The 19537-nt window shown below is 40.5% G+C and overlaps 1 protein-coding gene across 4 annotated transcripts in view; it reads right to left on the bottom strand.

The window, feature by feature from the left end:
• The window catches only part of TMLHE (trimethyllysine hydroxylase, epsilon), a 153783-nt gene extending 138374 nt beyond the window's left edge, over positions 1-15409 (bottom strand). For all 4 annotated transcript variants that reach the window (XM_049873166.1, XM_049873167.1, XM_049873168.1 and 1 more), the window contains exon 1: positions 15298-15409. The gene's annotated coding sequence lies outside the window, so the exon portion shown is untranslated. The remainder of the gene's footprint in view (positions 1-15297) is intronic.
• Positions 15410-19537: the final 4128 nt, after the last annotated feature.

The following is a 19537-nucleotide window of genomic DNA, read 5'->3' as shown; positions in this document are numbered from 1 at the left end:
AATACACTTTCTTTTCTAGTGCACATGGAACATTCTCTAGAATAGACCATATATTAGGTCATAAAGCAAGCCTTAGCAGAATCCATTGAAATATTACAAAGCGTCTTCTCAGACCATAAGGCCATAAAAGTAGAAATCAATAACAGAAAAAGCAGGAAAAAGAAATCAAACACTTGGAAACTGAACAATACCCTGCTCAAAAAAGACTGGATTATACAAGACATTAAGGATGGAATAAATTCCTATCAGAACCTTTGGGACACAGCGAAAGCAGTGCTCAGAGGTCAATTTATATCAATAAATACACATATCCAAAAAGAAGAAAGGGCCAAAATCAAAGAATTATCCCTACAACTTGAACAAATGGAAAGAGATCAACAAAAGAAACCCTCAGGCACCAGAAGAAAGCAAATAATAAAAATTAAAGCACAACTAAATGAAAGAGAAAACAGAAAAATCATTGAAAGAATTAACAACACTAAAAGCTAGTTCTTTGAAAAAATTAAAAAATTGATAAACCATTGGCCAAACTGACAAGAGAAAAACAGGAGAGGAAGCAAATAACCTGAATAAGAAATGAGACGGGCAATATTATAACAGACCCAACTCAAATTAAAAGAATCATATCAGATTGCTATGAAAAATTGTACTCTAATTTCAAAACCTAGAAGAAATGGATGAATTCCTAGAAACACACTACCTACCTAAACTAACACAAACAGAGGTAGAACAATTAAATAGACCCATAACAAAAGAAGAGATTGAAAAGGTAACCAAAAAACTCCCAATAAAAAAAAAAGCTCTGGTCCTGACAGGTTCACTGCAGAATTCTACAAAACTTTCAGAGAAGAGTTAACACCACTACTACTAAAGGTATTTTAAGCATAGAAATGGATGGGATATTCCCAAACTCATTCTATGAAGCCAGCATATCCCTGAAACCAAAACCAGGTAAAGACACCACAATCAAAAGAAAATTACAGACCTATATCCCTCATGAACTTAGATGTAAAAATCCTCAACAAAATTCTAGCAAATAGAAATCAACAACATATCAAAAAAATAATTCATCATGACCAAGTGGGATTCATACCAGGTATGCAGGCAGGGATGGTTCAACATTAGAAAAACAATTAATGTAATCTATCATATAAATAAAACAAAAGACAAAAGACAAGAATCACATGATTTTATCAATTGATGTAGAAAAGGAATTTGACAAAGTTCAACACCCATTCATGATGAAAACTCTCAGCAAAATAGGAATAGAAGGAAAATTCCTCAATGTAATAAAGGACATTTATACAAAGCCAACAGCCAACATCATCCTAAATGGAGAGAGCCTAAAAGCATTCCCCTTGAAATTGGGAACCAGACAAGGATGCCCTTTATCACCACTCTTATTCAACATTGTGCTGGAGGTCCTAGCCAGAGCAACTAGGCTAGATAAAGAAATAAAGGGCACCCAGCTTGGTAAGGAAGAAGTAAAAGTATCTCTATTTGCAGATAACATGATCTTATACACAGAAAACCCTAAGGAATCCTCCAGAAAACTACTGAAACTAATAGAAGAGTTCAGCAGAGTAGCGGGATACAACATAAACATATAAAAATCTGTTGGATTCCTCTACATCAATGGAAAGAACATCGAAGGGGAAATCACCAAATCAATACCATGTACAGTAGCCTCCAAGAAGATAAAATACTTAGGAATAAATCTTACCAGAGATGTAAAAGACTTATACAAAGAAAACTACAAAACACTTCTGCAAGAAACCAAGAGACCTACAGAAGTGGAAAAACAAACCTTGCTCGTGGATAGGAAGACTTATCGTAGTAAAAACGTCTATTCTGGCAAAAGTGATCTATAGATTTAATGCAATTCTGATCCAAATTCCAACAACATTTTTTAATGAGTTGGAGAAACCAAGCACCAAATTCATTTGGAAGGGAAAGAGGCCCCGGATAAGCAAAGCATTACTGAAAAAGAAGAACAAAGTGGGAGGCCTTACTCCACCTGATTTTATAGCATATTATACGGCCACAGTAGTCAAAACAGCCTGGTACTGGTGCAACAACAGATACATAGACCGATGGAACAGAATTGAGAATCCAGACATAAATCAATCTACATATGAGCAGTTGATATTTGACAAAGCAGTTAAATGGGGAAAAGACAGTCTTTTTAACAAATGGTGCTGGCATAACTGGATATCCATCTGCAAAAAAATGAAACAAGGCCCATACCTCACACCATGCACAAAAACGAGCTCAAACAGGATCAAAGACCTAAATACAAAATCTAATACGATAAAGATCATAGAAGAGAAAATAGGGACAAAGTTAGGAGCCCTAATACATGGCATAAACAGTATACAAAACATTACTAACAATGTAGAAGAAAAACTAGATAACTGGGAGCTCCTAAAAATCAAACACCTATGCTCATTGAAAGAGTTCACCAAAAGAGTAAAAAGATCACCCACAGATTGGGAAAAAGTTTTTAGCTATGAAATTTCCGATCAGCGCCTGGTCTCTAAAATCTATATGACACTGCAAAAACTCAACTACCAAAAGACAAATAACTCAATCAAAAAGTGGGCAAAAGATATGAACAGACACTTCAGTAAAGAAGACATTCAGGTAGCTAACAGATACATGAGGAAATGCTCACCATCATTAGCCATTAATGAAATGCAAATCAAAACTACAATGAGATTCCATCTCACTCCAGCAAGGCTGGCACTAATCCAAAAAACACAAAATAATAAATGTTGGAGAGGTTGTGGAAAGATGGGAACACTTACACACTGCTGGTGGTGGGAATGTAAAATGGTACAACCACTTTGGAAATCGATCTGGTGCTTCCTTAAAAAGCTATAAATAGAACTACCATACAATCCAGCAATCCCACTCCTTGGAATACATCCCAGAGAAATAAGAGCCTTTACATGAGCAGATACATACACAACCATGTTCACTGCAGCACTGTTTACAATAGCAAAAAGATGGAAGCAACCAAGGTGCCCATCAGCGGATGAATGGATAAATAAATTATAGTACATTCACTCAATGGAATACTACACATTGATAATGAATAGTGATGAATCTGTGAAACATTTCATAACATGGAGGAATCTGGAAGGCATTATGCTGAGTGAAATGAGTCAGTTCAAAAGGACAAATATTGCATAAGACCACCATTACAAGAACTTGAGAAATAGTTTAAACTGAGAAGAAAACATCCTTTTGTGGTTACGAGAGGGGGGAGGGAGGCAGGGTGGGAAAGGAGCAATCACTAATTAGGTAGTAGATAAGAACTACTTTAGGTGAAGGGAAAGACAGCACACAGTACAGGGGAGGTCAGCACAATTGGACTAAACCAAAAGCAAAGAAGTTTTCTGAATAAACTGAATGCCTTGAAGGCCAGTGTAGCAGGGCAGGGGCCTGGGGACCATGGTTTCAGGGGACATCTAAGTCAATTGGCATCATAAAATCTATTAAGGAAACGTTCTGCATCCCACTTTGAAGAGTGGCATCTGGGGTCTTAAACACTAGCAAGCAGCCATCTAAGATGCATCAATTGGTCTCAACCCACCTGGATCAAAGGAGAATGAAGAACACCAAGGACACAAGGTGACTGCGAGCCCAAGAGACAGAAAGGGCCACGTGAACCAGAGACTACGTCATCCTGAGACCAGAAGGACTAGATGGTGCCCGGCTACAACCAATGACTGCCTTGACAAGTAACACAACAGAGAACCCCTGAGGGAGCAGAAGAGCAGTGGTATGCAGACCCCAAATTCTCATGAGACCAGACTTAATGGTCTGACTGAGACTAGAAGAACCCCGGTGGTCACGGCCCCCAGACCTTCTGTTGGCCCAAGACAGGAACCTATCCTGAAGCCAACTCTTCAGACATGGATTGGACTGGACAATGGGTTGGAGAGGGATGCTGGTGAGGAGTAAGCTTCTTGGATCAGGTGGACACTTGAGACTATGTTGGTATCTTCTGTCTGGACGGGAGATGAGAAGGTAGAGGGTTTAGAAGCTGGCGAAATGGACACGAAAAGAGAGTGGAGGGAGGGAGTGGTCTATCTCACTAGGGGGAGAGCAATTGGGAGTATGTACCAAGGTGTATATGGGTTTTTGTGTGAGAGACTGACTTGATTTGTAAACTTTCACTTAAAGCACAATGAAAATTTTAAAAAATTAAAAAAAAGAAGAAACCAAGAGGTCATTGAAAAGAGAGGAAAAAAGAAAAGACCAAGATGGATGTCCAAAGAGACTCTGGAACTTGCTCACGAACGTTGAGCAGCTAAAGCAATAGGAAGAAATGATGAAATAAAAGAACTGAACGGAAGATTTCGAAGGGCAGCTCTAGGAGACAAAGTAAAGTATTATAATGACATGTACAAAGAGCTGGAGATAGAAAACCAAAAGGGAAGAACACGCTCGGCGTTTCTCAAGCTGAAAGAACTGAAGAAAAAATTAAAGCCTCGAGTTGCAATGGTGAAGGAGTCTACAGGGAAAATATTAAATGACACAGGAAGCATCAAAAGAAGATGGAAGGAATACACAGGGTCAGTATAGCAAAAGGAATTGGTTGACGTTCAGCCATTTCAGGAGGCACCAAATGAGCAGGAACCAATGGTACTGAAGGAGGAAGTCCAAGCTGCACTGAAGGCATCGAGGGAAAACAAGGCTCCTGGAATTGATGCAATACCAACTGAGATGTTTCAACAAATGGATGCATCGCTGGAAATGTTCATCTATGCCAAGAAATCTGGAAGATAGCTACTTGGCCAACTGTTTGGAAGAGATTCATATTTATGCCTATTCCCAGGAAATGTGATCCAACAGAATGCAGAAATTAGAGAACAATATCATTAATATTACATGCAAGTAAAATTTTGCTGAAGATCATTCAAAAGCAGCTGCAGCAGTATGTCAACAGGGAAGTGTCAGAAATTTAAGCTGGACAAGGCAAGGTCATGGAAGCTCCACAGACAAAACATCCAAACTCCCTGAGGGACCAAATTGCTGGGCTGAGGACTATGGGGACCATGGTCTCAGGGAACATGTAGCTCAACTAGCATAACATAGTTTATAAAGAAAATGTTCTACATTCTACTTTGGTGACTAGTGTCTGGGGTCTGAAAAGCCTGTGAGCGGCCAAGATACTCCACTGGTCTCACCCCTTCGGGAGCATGGAAAAATGAAGAAAACTAAACATTCAAGGGAAAGATTAGTCCTAAGATCTAATGGACCACATATACCACAGCTTCCACCAGGCTGAGTCCAGTACAGCTAGATGGTGCCTGGGTACCACCACCGACTGCTCTGACAGGGATCACAATAAAGGGTCCCAGAGAGAGCTGGAGAAAAATGTAGAACAAAATTCTAACTCTCAAAAAACAAACAAACAAACAAAAAAGACAAGATTTACTGGCCTAACAGATACTAGAGATATCCCAGGAGTATGGCCCCCGGACACCCTTTTAGCTAAGTAATGAAGTCATTCCTGAGGTTCACCTTTCAACCAAAGATTACACAGGCCCATATAACAAAATGAGACTAAAGGGGCACAACAGCCCAGTGTCAAGGACCAGAAGGCAGGAGGGGACAGGAAAGGTGGTAATAGGGAACCTAAGGTCGAGAAGGGAGAGTCTGGACATGTCATGGGGTTGTTAACCAGGATCATAAAACAATATGTATACTAACTGTTTAATGAAAAACTAGCTTGTTCTGTAAACCTTCATCTTAAGTACAATAATAATAATAAAAGGTAAATAAAAAAATAAAGAAAGTCAAACTGGATTTAGAAGATGACATGGAACCAGGGATATCACTGCAGATGTCAGAAGGAAAATGGCTGAAAGCAGAGAATACCAGAAAGAGGTTTACCTGTGTTTTATTGACTATCCAAAGGCATTCACCTGTGTGGATCATAGCAAATTATGGGTAACATTTCGGAGAATGGGAATTCCAGAACACTTAATTGTGCTCATGAGGAACCTGTACATAGAAAGAGGTAATCATTCAAACAGAATAAGGGGATATTGCCTGGTTTAAACTCAGGAAAGGTGTGTGTCAGGGTTGTATCCTTTCACCATACCTATTCAATCTGTATACTGACCAAAAAATTTGAGAAGCTGGAGAGTGTGAAGAATAAAGGGGCGTAAGGATTGGAGGAAGACTCATTAACGACCTGTGTTATGTAGATGACACAACCCTGCTTTCTGAAAGTGAAGAGGACTTCAGTATGGATTACACCTCAACATTAAGAAAGCAAAATCCTCACAACTGGACCAATAAGCAACATCATGATAAAGAGAGATAAGACTGAAGTTGTCAAGGATTTCATTTTACTTGGATCCACAATCAACACCCATGGAAGCAGCAGTCAAGAAATCAAATGATGCATTGCACTGGGCAAATCTGCTGCAAAAGACCTCTTTAAGGTGTTGAAAAGCAAAGATATCACCTTGAGGACTAAGGTGTGCCTGACCCAACCCATGGTGTTTTCAATTGCCTCACATGCATATGAAAGCTCGATGATGAATAAGGAAGACAAAAGAAGAGCTGACATCTTTGAATCGTGGTCTTAGCGAAGAATATTGAATATACTGTGGATTGTGGAAACCCTGGTGGTGTAGTAGTTAAGTGCTATGGCTCTTGACGGAAGGGTCGGCAGTTCGAATCCACCCAGTGCTCCTTGGAAACTCTATGGGGTAGTTCTACTCTGTCTTATAGGGTCACTATGAGTCGGAATCGACTCAACAGCAACAGGTTTGGTTTGGCTTTGGCCAAAAAAAAGCCAAAAGAACTAACAAATCTGTCTAGGAAGAAGTATAACAAGAATGCTCCTCAGAAGCAAGGATGGTGAGGCTGGGTCTCACATTCTTTGGACAGGTTACCAGGAGGGATCAGGCCCTGGGGAAGCACATCGTGCTTGGTAAAGTACAGGGTCAGCAAAAAAGAGGAAGACCCTTAGTGAGATGGATTGACAGTGGCCACAACAACGGACTGAAAGCATATCAACGATTGTGAGGATGGTACAGGACCAGGCAGTGTTTTGTTCTGTTGTACATAGGGTCACCATGAGTCAGAACCAACTCTACGGCACCTAACAACATAATTATACAGCCACAGTAGTCAAAACAGCATGGTACTGGTACAACAACACACACACAGACCAATGAAACATAATTGAGAACCCAGATGTAAATCCATCTATCTATGAGCATCTGATATTTGACAAAGGCCCAAAGTCCATTAAATGGGGGAAAAGACAATCTCTTTAACAAATAGTGCTGGCATAACTGGATATGCTGTAAAAAAAAATTAAAATATATGTAAAAAATTTTAAAAATATGCTGTAAAAAAATAAAATAGGGCCCATACCTCAAACCATTCACAAAAACTAACTCAAAATGGATCAAAGACCTAAATATAAAATGTAAAATGATGAAGATCACGGGAGAAAAAATAAGGACAACACGAGGGGCCCTAATACATGGCATAAATAGTATACAAACCATAACTAACAATGCACAAATGCCAGAAGAGAAACTAACCAGAAGAGAAACACATAGGCTCATCAAAACACTTCACCAAAAGAGTAAAAGAGAACCTACAGACTGGGAAAAATTTTTGGCTATGACATATCCAATAAGGGTCTAATCTCTAAAATCTATGAGATACTGCAACTCTTCAAAACAAAAAGACAAATAATCCAATTAAAAAATGGGCAAAGGAAATGAACACACACTTCACTAAAGAAGACATTGAAACGGCTAACAGACACAAGAGCAAATGCTTGCGATAAATAGCCATTAGAGAAATGCAAATCAAAACTACACTGAGAGACCATCTAACCCCGACAATACTGTCACTAATCCAAAACAATAACAACAAAATAACAAATGTTGGAGAGGCTGTGGAGAGACTGGAACTCTTATGCACTTCTAATGGGAATGTAAAATGGTATGATCACTTTGGAAAACGATATGGTGACTCCTTAAAAAGTTAGAAACAGAAACACTATATGATTCAGCAATCCTATTTTTAGGAATATACCCTAGAGAAATAATAACTGTCACATGAATACACATATGCACATCCATGTTCATTGCAGCATTATTCACAATAGCATAAAGATGGAAACAACCTAAATGCCCATAAACAGATGAACGGATAAACAAACTATAGTATGTGCACACAATGGAATACTAAGCAACAATAAAGAACAATTATGAATCAGTGAACATCTCACAACATGGATGAATCTGGAGGGTATTATGCTGAGTAAAATAAGTCAGTCACAAAAGGACAAATATTGTATGAGTCCACAATTATAAGAACTCAAGAAAAGGTTTACACACAGAAAAAAACGTTCTTTGCTGGTTACAAAGGTGGGGAGGGATGGGGAGGAGAAATCACTAACTAGAGAGTAGACAAGTGTCAACTTCAGTGAAGGGAAGGACAACACACAATATAGGGGAAGTCAACACGACTGGACCAAAGCAAAAACAAACAAGTTTCCTCGACACATCCCAACACTTTGAGGGACCGAGTACCTGGGGCTGGGTGGGGCTTGGGGACCATAGTCTTAGGGGACATCTAGGTCAATTGGCATAATATAGATTATAAAGAAAATGTTCTACATCCTACTTTGGTGAGTAGTGAACAGCTATCTAAGATACATCTACTGGTTCCATCCTACCTGGAGCAAAGGAGAACGAAGAAAACCAAACACAAAAGGACAATACTAGCATGAAGGACTATAAAGACCACATGAACCAGAGACTCTACCAGCCTGAGACCTGAAGAAATAGACAATGCTGGGCTACCACCAACAACTGCCCTGACAGGGATCACAACAGAGAGTCCCAGACACAGCAGGAGAAAAATGTAGAACAGAATTCAAATTCACTTAAAAAGACCAGACTTACTGGTCTGACAGAGACTGGAGGAACCCCTGAAATTATGGTCCCTGGACGCTCTTCTGACCCAGAAGTGAAACCATTCCCGAAGCCCACTTTTCAGACAAAGATTAGACAGGCCTACAAAACAAAAAATCACACACGTGAGGAACATGTTTTTAGCTCAATCAAATATATGAGACCAAATGGGCAGCTCCTGTCCAAGTACAGGATGAGAAGAAAGGAAGAGACAGGAACTGGACAAATCAACACAGGGAACCTGGGGTGGAAAGGGGAAGTGTGCTGTCATAATGTGGGAATTGCAACTAATGTCACAAAACACTATGTGTATACATTTTTGAATGAGAAATTAACTTGAGCTGTAAACTACCACCTAAAGTACAATAAAAAATAAATAAATAAACATAATGAATGTCACTGAATTGTTCATGTAAAAAAAAGAAGTAAAACTATCTTTGACATAATTCTGTATGAGAAAATCCTGAGGAACGCTCCCCCCCCTGCCCATACATACACACATGCAATTACAACTAATACATCTGTTAAGGAAGGTCACAAGATACAAAAACCAATATACAAAAATCATTTTCATTTGGATATACATGCAAAGAAGAACCTGAAAGTGAGATTAAGATAATAATTCACAGTAGCATCAAAAAGAATAAAATATTTAGGACAATTTTAACAAAAAAAGTGAAAGACTTCTACAATAAAAAACACAAAATATTGCTGAGGGAAAATAAAGAAGGTCTAAATTAATGGAGAGGTATTCCAAGTTCATGGATTGAAAGATTCAATATTAAGATGGCAGTTCTCTCCGAAATGATGTATAGATTCAATGTAATCCCTTCAAAATCAAAGCAGCATCATTTACAGAAATTAAGAAGCTGATCCTAACATTTATATGGAAATAAAAAGAACCAAGAACATCAAAGACAATTTTGAAAAAGAACAAAATAAGAGGACTCACCTTTCCTAATTTCAATACTTCCTACAAAGCTATAGTACTCAAGACAGTGAGGAACTGGCATGAGGATAAACTTATAGACCAATGGAACATAACTGAGAGTACAGATATAAACTCCTAAATTTATGGTCAATTTATTTTCAAAAAGGTTCCAAAGCAATTAAATGGTGAAAGGATAGTCTTTTCAACAAATGGTGCTGGGCCAATTACATATTCACATACAAAAAGTTCTCATTTAGACCCTTGCCTCACACAATGCACAAAAAACGACTCACAATAGATCACAGACTTATATAAGAGGCAAAACTTTTAAAAGAAAACATAGGATATAATCTTCATGGCCTTGGGTTAGGTTAGGCAAAGAGTTCTTGGATACAATACCAAAAAGCACAATCCATAAAAGAAAAAAAAATGACAAATTAGATTTATTAAAATTCAAAGCCTTTGTCCTTCAAAATATACCATTAGGAAAATAAAAAGACAAGCCACACACTGAGAGAAAATAATTGCAAATCATGTATCTGATAAGGGTTTGGTATCGGAACTGACTCGACAACAACTAATAACAACAACAATCCAAAATATATAAAGAACTCTTACAACTCAGCAATACAATTTAAAAAACAAATAGCCCAATTTAAACATTGGGCAAAAGATTTCAACAGATGTTTCTTCAAAGAAGATACACGAGTGGCCAATGAACACATGAAGAGATGCTCAACATCATCAGTCATTAGGGAAATGTGAGTCAAAATCACAATGAGATAACACGTCACACCCACAAGTATGGCTATAATTCTAAAAAAGTAAAAGGGAAAATAACTAATGTTGGCAAGGATGTGGCAAAATTGGCATTCTCATACATTGCTGCTAGGAATATAAAATGGTGTAGCCCCTTTGGAAAAGAATTTGGCAAAATATTAAACATACAGTTAGCCCTTTGGAAAAGAATTTGGCAAAATATTAAACATGCAGTTACCTTATGACCCAGAAAATCCACTCCTAGTTGTATACCCAAGAGAATTGAAAACACATATCCACTGAAAAACTTTTACACAAGTGTTCATAGCAGCATCATTCATAATATTCCCAAAGTGGAGATGACTCAAATGCTCATCAAAGATGAACAGATAAAACATGGTGAAATAAAAAAAAAACATGGTATATACATATTATTCATTATTCAGTCATAGAAAGGGATACAGTTTTGATACATGTTACGACACGGATGAACCCTGAAAACATCATGCTAAGTGAAAGAAGCCAGACATAAAAAGACAAATATTATAGATTCCACTCATAAGAAATATCTAGAATAGGCAAATTCAGAGAGACAGAAAGTAGGTTAGTGGTTGCCTGATGCTGGGAGTGGTAATGGGGATTGACTGCGTGAGGGCAAAGGAGATGTCACTGAGATGATGGAAATGTCTAAAGCTGGATTGTAGTGATGGTCACACCACCTGATAAATTCACTGAAAATTGCATTTATTGCACCGATGGTATGTTAAAGACATTTATCTGAATGAATTAAAAAGAGCGAATTTTATGGTATGTAGATTATACCTTGCTGAACTTTTTTTTAGAAGCACTCTGGGGACAGAAAGAAAGGAAGGGGGGGAGGAAAGGAAGGGGGTCAGGAGGTCATCTATTTACTTTGATCATTTATTTGAGCCCATACAGAGCTTATTAGGCTGTTGTTTGTTGTTGTTGTTGCTGTGGTAATGGTAGGGATGGTGGTTTTCCCATGAGGGCTAAGGACCAAGCAGCAATTTGGTCTTAAAAAAAGAAAAAAAAAATAAGTTTTAATTAAAAAAAAAAAAGAAATGTTGCTGGACTGAAATTTGGAGTAGCAGGCGGGCAAAGTGAAGTGAATGGACTTTTAGAATATTCAAGATGTAAAAATGACAGGACTTTGTACTGACTGGCTATTGGGAGTGGATAGGAGGATGGCTCAGACTTGGCGTGCTTAAAGTTGAATTCCTGTTGTCCTCCCACTTGCTTGTCCTGCCATGCTGCCAATGTCGGTGAGTGGACCAGCACCCTGGTACAGAGCAGGCATTCACTGATTGTCTTTGAAGTGAGCAAATGAGTGAATGGAGTAAAAATATGGCCAAACAAAGCATTCACCAGACCCTGATAGACAGCCAATCCTAAACTCACCATCAAGGTCAGACACAGCATATTAGAGAAATGCAAATCAAACCTACAATGAGATACTATCTTGCCCCAACAAGGCTGGCACTAATCCAAAAAATACAAAATAATGAATGTTGGAGAAGTTGTAGAGAGACTGGAATACTTATACACTGCTGGTGGGAATGTCAAATGGTCCAACCACTTTGGAAATTGATTTGGCGCTTCCTTAAAAAGCTAGAAATAGAACTACCATACGATCCAGCAATCCCACTTCTTGGAATATATCCTAGAGAAATAAGAGCCTTTACACAAACAGATACATGCACACCCATGTTTATTGCAGCACTGTTTACAATAGCAAAAAGATGGAAGCAACCAAGGTGCCCATCAACGGATGAATGGATAAATAAATTATGGTATATTCACACAATGGAATACTATGCATCGATAAAGAACAGTGATGAATGTGTGAAACATTTCATAACATGGAGGAATCTGGAAGGCATTATGCTGAGTGAAATTAGTCAGTTGAAAACGGACAAATATTATATAACACCACTATTAAAAGAACTCGAGAAATAGTTTAAATAGAGAAGAAAATATTCTTTGATAGTTACGAGAGGGCAGAGGAGGCAGGGTGGGAGAGGGGTATTCACTAATTAGATAGTAGATAAGAACTACTTTAGGTGACAGGAAAGACAATACACAATACAGGTGAGGTCAGCACAACTGGACTAAATCAAAAGCAAAGAAGTTTCCTGAATAAACTGAATGCTTTGAAGGCCAGCGTAGCAGGGGTGAGGGTTTGGGGACCATAGTTTCAGGGGATATCTAAGTGAATTGGCGTAATAAAATCTACTAAGAAAACATTCTCTATCCCACTTTGGAGACTGGCATCTGGGGTCTTAAATGCTAGCAAGCAGCCATCTAAGATGCATCAATTGGTCTCAAGCCACCTGGAGCAAAGGGGAATGAAGAACACTAAGGACACAAGGTAATTATGAGCCCAAGAGACAGAATGGGCCACATAAACCAGAGACTACATCAGCTTGAGACCAGAAGAATTAGACAGTGCCCCGCTACCATCAATGACCGCCCTGACTAGGAACACAACAGAGAGTCTCTAACCAAGTGTGAGAAAACTGCAGAGCAGAACTCAAATTCATGTAAAAAGACCAAACTTAATGGTCTACCTGAGACCGTAGGAACCCCCAAAGCCATGACCCCCGGATGCTCTGTTAACCGAGAACTAAAACCGTTCCCAAAGCCACTCCTCAGACAAAGATTAGACTGGAGTATAAAACATGAAATAATATTCATGATGAGCGTGCTTCTTAGTTCAATCAGATACATGAGACTAAACGTGCAGCTCCTGTCCAGAGGCACGATGAGAAGGCAGGAAGGGACAGCAGGAGGTGTGGCACAGGCCATTTTTGGCCAAGAGCCTCTTATCCTGTAAATCTTTGCATGGGGCAATGGCATGTGCATGTTAAGTCCACATGAACATGGGCAATGTTTGGTATTTCTGTAGAAAGAGGGTCATGGTGGTACCCAACTGGTGGATCTATGTTCATTTTGGCTCCAAGCAGGAAGAGACTCCTACAAGCAAGGATGTTGATTAATCCAGGCCTCCCTCCTCAGGCCTACCAGGCAGAAAACACAGCTGCCAGAAACACTGTAGATACCACCTGATCAGTGGAAGGAATGCAAACTGATATTTTACTGCTGACTCAGGGCTGACAAGCAGAGATCTGAAACTACTTGTGGTTCCTGATGCAGATGCGAAAACAAGGAAGTGATGGGTTCCAGTCTCAAAGAAACAAAGAACTAGGTGGGGCACTCAAAAGAAGCCAACAGGGAATATTCACTTTATCACACAGGTTATTAAATATAACCTCTGTAATTAAATAAAGAGGTTATATTTAAAGAGGTTATATCTTATCTCATAACCAGTGTGCTAAAGGAAATGTTTGCTATGGGATAAATATGGATAAATAAGCATATTTACCTCCTGGGGTTGCTGTGAAGATTAGATTGTCTTGAATAGTATCTGGTTGCCATTATCATTATCACCAGTTCTTTAATGAGGAGGTATTGGAAGTTGACATCACAATGCTGTTCTATAGTGTTTGCAATTCTTCTTTACCTTTATAGTTAATGTAGAATAAGCTGCATGTAATTTTTACTACCGTGTGTCCTAAAAGGGCAATACAAGGCTAAGAAACAACTCTGAAAGAGTAGGAGTGTTACACAGATAAATGGAAAAATAGATTACGAAAGCGCTCCCAAAAAATGATAGCTCAAATTTTTCTTTGATTGGCTATACAGTTAAATCATCCACCTCTTTTATTATGTGACTTTTGCTTGGCAATGTATTGTTTCCAGTTTAAGGGAGTCCCTGGGTGGCAAAAACGGTTCATCACTGGACTACTAACTGAAAGGTTGGTGGTTTGGACACACCCAGAGGCACCTCGGAAGAAAGGCCTTGCAAACTGGTTTTAAAGGTCACAGCCTTGAAAACCCGATGGAGCAGTCTACTCTGCACACAAGGGGTAGCCATGAGTCGGAATCGACTTGAGGACAACTAACAACAAGAACAAGTAGTACTAAAAAGGTTTTTCAGAGTTGTTTTCAGAATGGACTCCCTGAGCTGTCCCCATGCCCTGCTCTGCCACTCCTGATTCTTGCTGGGCCAGACTTGCTCTGGAGGGGCATATAAAGGGTAAAATCTGAGTAGTAAACATTTGCGTATAGATCAAAATTAAGTCAGCACTGTAAGGTCTTGCAGACAGTCGATTTACACCTTCCACTTCACAGCCAAGCAAACTGAGGCATGGAGAGGGTAGGGAAGGGTCTTGCTGTAAGCTAGACAACGCGTCAGTGACAGTGCCAGGCCTGGGAAGTCAGACCAAGTTTGAAACCATGTACACTGGGCGTCAGTCACCATGCGAGCTTGCTTTGCTGTTCCAGCTCTTCCTGAGTGCTAGGCCCATCTGGCGCTGCTCTCATTGCTGGGCGAACTGTGTCGCGCAACTGGCACAAACCGTGACGACAACCCCGCTGCAAAACAAGAGTGGCCTTTCTCTTCAACCAGGATTACGGTGAGTACCACCACCCCCTGGGGCTGCGGAGCCCAGGTGGCAGACGCCGCCACCCACAATGCGCCAGCCCTGAAAGTGCCTGTGCAAATTCAGCCATCGCAACCACCCAGGGCAAACCCTGCCCGGACTCCAGCGCGGGACCCACCTGTGCTGGAGGTCACGACTTCCAACTCTGCAGAGCGGACGGAATGTCAAGCAGGTAAGGCCTCCGAAGGCAGCTTTGCACCCTCCTTTGCTTTTCACCCCCCCTCAAGCTGTTAGCCCCACACTCCCCCCCCGCGCCAGCCGTTCAGGCCAGGCTGAGAACCCTGAGGCTCCGCCCCTTTGCTTCCGGCCTGTGCGGGGGCGGGGCGGGGCGGGGGCAGGGGCGGGGATAGTAAAGAAGCTGTATCCTCCGCAGCGGAAACCCTCGTGGAGTGGTGGTTAAGAGCTACCGCTGCTAACCAAGGGGTCAGTGGTTGGAATCCACCAGGCTCTCCTCGGAAACTCTATAGGGGCAGTTCTACTCTGTCCTGTTGGGTCGCTATAAGTCGGTAATCGACTCGACGGCACTGGGTTTGGTTTTTTTTTGGTATCGTCCGCCGCGCTGGGAGGACTTTCTAGAGCATCCCATCCAGAAGGATCGGGTCCAGGGAGCTCCAGGGTGTCTCCTTCATGTAACAGATTGGGAGTTGAAGGCGCAGGGAGGAAAAAAGACGAGCCCATAGAGCTACACTGCGGGTAACACCCAGGTCGCCCACCTGCCTTTTCAGTGCTGCCCCGAACCCAACACCATGCTTCAGCTTTATGGTGGCTCAGCTTGGGAATCGACTCGACAGCAGTGGGTTTGGTTTTTTTGTTTGTTTGTTTTAGCTTGGCTGAATGCAGTGACATTATCCAGCACGGTACGAGGTTTGCTGGAACTAAAACCCTTCCACTATGTTTCCACCGCATTGCTGCACTCCCACCAGCTCAACTCAGCACGTTGAATCCAAGGTCCAATTACAGTGCTAAATGCAGTGGACACTGGAAAACGGAATAAGCCATTAGGAATGCACACCTTGCACATAAAATTTAAAGGATAATAAATATTACAAAGAAAGACCAAAAAGTGTACTGAAATAGTATGTACGTGCAATGGAAATACTGGACCAAGGGGAAAAAATAGAGTGAGAACAAACAGGGAATATAATGTACAGACACTGAAAAATGGAAAATCGAGTGTACTGTAGTACATATGAAAATTTTTACTGTAATGGCAAAAAGGTGATAAGTGAAGCAGTTCGTAGGAGTCAGGATCAACAAAACAAGGAAAAGCCTCCACAACTTGGCCCTAGAGTCTTTCCCCTGGGAATGCTCTGTCCCCACTGGTCTAATTGGAGAACTGCTACTCATCAGTTTTTACTCAATTCAGATACTACCTCCTCTGTGAATACTTCCCCATCTTTCCCAGATGAATTTATTTTCCCTTTTTCATGTGTCCAATATGTCCAATATGTTCTGCACAGGCCTCAGGTATACCACATTCTGGATCATAATTTCTCTCTACATGTCTTCTCCAATGAACAAGTAGCTTCTTGAGAGCAAAAAACTTGATTTATCTATCACCATCTTGCCTTACCTTTACTGATTTCATTCATTCTAGTTGCTACTGTCATGCGCCTGCCTATCACACGATCTGTTCTTTGTGAAATGTTCTTCCTTCTCCTGTTTGTCTCATTAACTTCTATTTGTTCTGTAAACTCCATGAGGGCGTGAACTGTATTTGATTTTTTTTTACCATTTTACACCCGGAGCTTTGTACAGTGTATTCCAAGCAGCTAACACAGTGCCTGGCACAAAATGGGAATTAAGAACATATTTGTTGAGTGAATTAATAGTTGAATGAAAAACAATAGGTACAGATGAGCTAGAAAATAAGAAACAAAAAAACAAATGCTGCTTTCTGGGTCCTTTTACATTCCAGCAACACTGGCCTTCCTTCTGTTCCTAGAACAGAACACATCAAGCTTGTTCCTGCTCTGTTTCCAAAATATAATCTGCTCATCCATTTGTCTCATTTTTCTGTAAAATATCAGGATCAGATAGTAAATTTTATAATTCTTATTTCTTGTTCTCCTATTTCTTCTTCTTTCTCTTTCTCCTTACAAGCCTCTGTTTCTCCAGTCCACCCTGTTAGATTTCATTTTACACATTCAACCACTGGAGAAATACACTATGCAAGTTTGACTCCTCCAAGAAGCAGATGCCAAGATGGAATTACAAGTGCAAGTGATATATTGTGGGTGATGCCTGTGAAGACAAACAGGAGTGGGAGCAGAAGTAGGTAGGGTGAGCCTTCAGACCATGAGGCAGGTCTGATACCTGTGAAAGGAGAAGAAACAAAGGAGGATTAGGTAGGAAGGGCTTCTGATTGCAGTGCAGCTCCAGAGCAAAGGTTGCTGTGTGGAGGAATTCTTCATTGTGCAGATGGCCCTAATATGCTTCCTGTGCTCACAAATTCCCTGGAGATGCCTGATAACGGAATGACCTTGGCTAAAATGCTGCAAAAAGATCTTCAAAATGCTGCAGGTGGAGGCTGTTGGCTGACTCCAGTCTTCATAGTAGGTTTCCTTTTGAAAGAAGATCTGAAAGGCTCCGTCATGGCTGCCACAGACATTATGATCCCATATCCATAAATCTGGGGTAGGGATTCATTGGCCAAGTGTGAGTCTGGTGATTATCTGGGACCAGTCAGTTGTAGCTATGTGAGTGACGTTGCACTATACAGCTTTCATGGGTAACCAGATGTCCCTGTTTGGCGAGGATTGAGGGATTTTTGGGGATATAAGACTTTCACTACAGAAACTCGGACATTCCAGGGCAAACTGGGATGGTTGGTCACCCTAGAGGCACCCATGTGAATGGGGGTGGGAGGGGCAATTAAGACAATCCTATACCAAAAAAAGAAACCCTTGTAGTGTAGTGGTTAAATGCTACGGCTGCTAACCAAGAGATCGGCAGTTCAAATCTGCCAGGTTTTTTATACCAAAAAAACCAAACCCACTGCCGTCGAGTCGATTCCAACTCACAGTGACCCTAGAGGACAGAGTAGAACTGCCCCATAGAGTTTCCAAGGAGCGCCTGGTAGATTTGAACTGCCGACTTCTTGGTTAGCAGACATAGCATTTAGTCACTACGCCACCAGGGTTTCCAGACAATCCTATAGGAACCTACTATAAAAACAACTGTATTTTACTGCATTTTATGGAGAAAATTCTATGCTATAGTGGTTTTATCGGATTATAAGAGTTTATGAAGGTCTCAGGACTAATCCCTCAAAAATGCCAATCATCTCTTATACTTTATTTCTTGTCATGCTCACTTTCTTGTGTATTTGTACATGCTTCTTCTGTCTAGAATGCCTCTCTTACTGAACCTCCCTACCCTTGCCCCCACTATTAGAAGCAAATGTCTCATGCCCATTGCATTGATTTCCATAAGTAAGGCTTTTTCTAAATGAAGATTAAATTACACAATGAATTGCAAGCACCTATCATAGAGCATGTTCAAATCCGCCAGGCGCTCCTTGGAAACTCTATGGGGCAGTTCTACTCTGTCCTATAGGGTTGCTATGAGTTGGAATCGACTCGAAGGCAGTGGGTTATCATACAGCATGGCATAAATTAGGGGCTTATGTCAGTCAGAAGGAAACCCTGGTAGCGTAGTGGTTAAGTGCTATCTATGGCTGCTAACCAAAAGGTTGGCAGTTCAAATCCGCCAGGCACTCCTTGGAAACTCTATGGGGCAGTTCTACTCTGTCCTATAGGATCGCTATGAGTCTGAATCAACTCGACGGTTTTTTTTTTTTTTGGATCAGTCAGAATTCTTAGTTGCATGCAACAGAAGCTGAATCTGGCTGATTTAAGTAGAAAAAAAGTGTTTAATAAAACTATTTTGGGGGTGGCACTATACTAGCACTTCTGCTATTGAAAAATCATAAAAAATACATAAAGGCAACTATTTATAGGCATTGGACAATGGCAAGCACATGACTCCAATCCCCAGGAGAAGAAAAACTCACAAGGTAAACCCCAGGATCGCCTCAGCTGTTTGCCTGATGACAATTTCCTAACACAGAGAGAGCGGGATTCCAAGCTGATCTTGGCAGATTCACTGAGCTGAGGAGGCAAAGATCAGACTTAAAGGTAACAGAAGCACCTCTGGGGCAAAAATCTCTTGTGTAAGGCATCAGTGAAGATAAAGCTGTACAGAGATGGGTTGGGTAAACATATGTCTGGGGATTCCTGAAAATCTTGAAAAAGAGAGAGAAGGTTATAGAGCTTAAACTTCTTTGGTATCAAGACTTACTATACATCTATAATGATTAAAACACCATAGTATTGGAGTAAGAAACAAATCAATGA

The sequence above is a fragment of the Elephas maximus genome, chromosome X, assembly GCF_024166365.1.
Source record: "Elephas maximus indicus isolate mEleMax1 chromosome X, mEleMax1 primary haplotype, whole genome shotgun sequence".
NCBI classification, from domain to species: domain Eukaryota; kingdom Metazoa; phylum Chordata; class Mammalia; order Proboscidea; family Elephantidae; genus Elephas; species Elephas maximus.
This window is presented reverse-complemented; position numbering and strand designations above follow the sequence as displayed.